This window comes from Nycticebus coucang, chromosome 7 (assembly GCF_027406575.1).
Source record: "Nycticebus coucang isolate mNycCou1 chromosome 7, mNycCou1.pri, whole genome shotgun sequence".
NCBI lineage: Eukaryota > Metazoa > Chordata > Mammalia > Primates > Lorisidae > Nycticebus > Nycticebus coucang.
Genome location: NC_069786.1, coordinates 68,802,030 through 68,805,664, shown reverse-complemented (window position 1 = coordinate 68,805,664; position 3,635 = coordinate 68,802,030). Strand labels below are relative to the sequence as shown.

Below are 3,635 nucleotides of genomic sequence, written 5' to 3'. Positions count from 1 at the left end.
AATTTTGTTCGCCAGGTATAGTGGCTCATGCCTGTAATCCTAGCACTCTAGGAGGCTGAGGCAGAAGGATTTCTTGAGGTCAGGAGCTCAAGACCAGCCTGGGCAGGAGTGAGACCTTATCTCTACAAAATATAAAAAAATTACTCAAGTATGGTGGTGTACACCTGTCATAGCTACTCAGGAGGCTGAGGTAAGAAACTGCCCAGGAGTTTGAGGTTGCATTGAGCTATGATGGGGTGAGGAACTTCTAATTTCTGGTTTCACTACAGATTTCTCTTCATTTATTCTATTTGAAGGAGTTCAGGGAATTTCACCCCAAAATATGACTCCTTCAAATAAAGAGTATTTTCAATTAAAGGCCCTCAGAAGGCCAGGTGCAGTGGCTCACACCTGTAATCCTAGCACTCTGGCAGGTCAAGGTGGGTGGATTGCTTGAGCTCAGGAGTTTGAGACCAGCCTGAGTCAGATCAAGACCCTGTCTCTAAAAATAGCCAGGACCTGTAGTCTCAGCTACCCGGGAAGCTGAGGCAAGAGGATCGCTTGAGCCCAAGAGTTTGAGGTTGCTGTGAGCTATGATGCCTCGGCACCCTACCAAGGGTGACAAAGTGAGACTTTGTCTCAAGAAATAAATAAAATAAAGGCCCTCAGAAATCAACCAGCCTTGGAAAGGGCTTTCCCTCTATCAGATGGACCAATCTAGAGGAATAGTTGTCTTTCCTTTGCCTTCCTGTTATCTCAACATCCTTTGCAGGAAAGATCAAGAATGCAACCAGAACCGGCCTAACCCATTTTAAAATAATGCCTCTCAGGTTAAGTTAATTTCCAATGAGTCATTTACAAATCAGTCAGTTCCCCATTCATTTTAAGGGTATATCTGGAACCCATTGGGATATTGGGTAATCACTCTGTGATTCTCTTCTGTGCACAGGAAATAAATTTGTAATTTCTTTCCCTTATTAATCTGCCTTATTGTGAGTTGATCTTTCAATGACTGTCCCAGGTGCCAAAGGGAAGTTTTCCCTTCTTTGCCCACATTTCATTTCTTAGGGTCCTAGCTGCCTATTTCTGGGGTTTATTCACTTAATAACATTTCCTCGGACCTGCTACTGAGATAGAGACCCCCTTTGGGCCTCCCAAACATGAGAATAAAGGAATATCTTGAGTCTTTTTAGGTGAAGTTTTGGGCACCTGACTAGCCTTCAAATGGGAATAGGAATAACAAAGGCCATCCAGGCACAAGGGGTTTTTATTTCCATGGAAACTTATTGTATGTTATTGAGTTGTTTTCTTTTTCTTTCTTTTTTTTTATTGATGATAAATGCATTCATGATTTAAAAACTTCATTATTTATTTAGATGTTTAGGTGAACACTGACAAATTATTTCTCCCACAGAACTATAACCACACACTCCCAGACAGTATAAATAGATGGTTGAACTAGCATTAATACACATCACCATTTTAGCAATTACATAATAAAACAAATTACCAAGTATCCAAACATTAAGTTACACAGCTCAAAAGGCATATATAAAATATTTATTTGATGTCTGCTCAATTCATTAGCAGAAAACCACTTTTTTTTTGTTTGTTTGGTTTTTTATAAAAGGTTGGGAAGAAAAGGAAAAAAAATTACACTTTGAACAAAAATAAGTTGGTGAACAACTTCTGATAAGTATGGGGAAAAATTATAAGAATTTCAGAAATTTTATGATTAAGAATTGTTTTAGCTACAATTAACAAAGCATCTCTACCTTTAAAAAAATATTTACTAAATTAAAGAGCATATTTCTACATGTCCTGCACAAGACAAAGGCAACATTTTGCTAAAAATATTTAATAGTCCCCTCCCATTATTTTTTCAAGCTCTCCCTGTTAAGTTGTTAGAGTGCAAACATTAAATTAAATGTAAGGCTTTTTTTGTCTAAGACAGTAAAGGCATGTGCTTCTGTACAATGTAGATTTTCAGAATGGAGGTTTTTTTATAAGCACAAAATGAGATTTATAGAAAGACATTAAATAATCACTCTAAGACTTGGTAAAAATCCAAAAGAAAAAAAAAATCAATGGTTGAGCAAACCTGATGTATGCTGGTATAAGTGTGGGAGATGTAAACATAAAGTGAGCAGGCAAATAACCCATGGGCCATCTTTCGATGTCTGAAATGACTGGATAAACCACATAAGGTCTAGAGTGTTCATAGTTCCTGGGATTTTAGTTCTGTGCGATACTAAAAATATACAAGTATTGTGCTGGGTATTTTGGCACCTAATCTTTCTAAATTTCTTATATATTGATAAGATTCTGGCATGGGAATAGATTTAAATAAGACATAACTCAATAATACTGCATGATTTCAGGAAAGGTCAGTTGGTACAAATGATAAGCACATTTAAATTTTGAAGAGCAAGAATCTTTTACTTAGTGTTCAAAACGTTGACTGTAACCTAAACATAGAGGTTGCAATTCTGTTAAGCTTGTGGCCTGGTAAAACTGCTTTACAATACTCCTGTGGAAGCTTCATTAATCAAGCCAACATGTTGGCTAATACACATACACATGAAAAATTAGGTCCTGTCTCAAGTTTTACTTCCCAGGCAACAGCACAGGCACTCCAGTTTTATTGAATGCAATAGTTGTTTCTGTGACCATTGTAGTCTTTGAAGTGCAGCCTCATCTTAGGACGATACTTCTCCAAATACCAAAGGTACTTGCTGTTAAAAGCTCCCTGCCGCTTTTGTCTTATGAATTGTACTGCATCTTCGTATTTTATTCCCCCTTCAATTAATGCGAGAGCAACAAGCACTGGAGCTCTCCCAAGGCCTGCAGCACAATGAACAGCATTGCAACAGCCAGGTTCTTCACAAAACTTGATTTTTACAAGACTTAACCAATCATCAACAATCTGGTTAGATGGTGGTGCACCATCATCAAAAGGCCAGTCGAGAACATGGATGCCTTCTTTCTCCACAAGAGTAGTGTCACAAGTTGCTTCACACACTCTTACTATTGTGGTAACTCCATACTTCTGAAGTTCCTCTAAATTTGTTTAAGGTCGCATTGGTTGGATTACATGTAATAAGAAATCTCAGGTTCTTGTATGTGACTTCTACAGGAGCTGGGCAGTTCATTCGAGCCATGTTAATTTAGTTAAAAAACACACAAAAGGGTTATGAAAGAATTTAAAAAATTGAATACAGAAATGATGCAAAGAAACTGAAGTCTACTTCAATATACTCCACTTGAAATTCTCAGTGCTTTGAGGGTGAAGTTGGAAGTAATGATAAATGAAATGAACCTCCTAACAAGAAGCAGCAATTCTTCAATCCAGATACTGAGGCAACAGAAAGGAAGTGCACTGAGGTTTACCCCATCCAGGTCAGAACTCTTGTAAAATGCTCTGCAGATTTCAAGTCTGTGTCCAGGTTAACCACTCTCACGGGGGCTTCTTGGTGAAGTAGTAATGAATTTCTACAGTTCACTTGTCTGCATAGAGGTCGTGCTGTGCCTGGCACTAATCTCCACTGCCCTTCAGAAACCCCATAAATGTGTGACCAAGAACACCACAGAACTGAGGAATATGTTTACTCATTGAAGACTGTGGCCTAATCATACAGCCGGTCCCAAAGCAACAG

The 3,635-nt window shown here is 38.3% G+C and overlaps 1 pseudogene; it reads right to left on the bottom strand.

Annotated features, from left to right (window-relative positions):
• Positions 1-1,358: 1,358 nt before the first annotated feature.
• LOC128590203 (protein tyrosine phosphatase type IVA 1-like) lies at positions 1,359-3,143 on the bottom strand (annotated as a pseudogene).
• Positions 3,144-3,635: the final 492 nt, after the last annotated feature.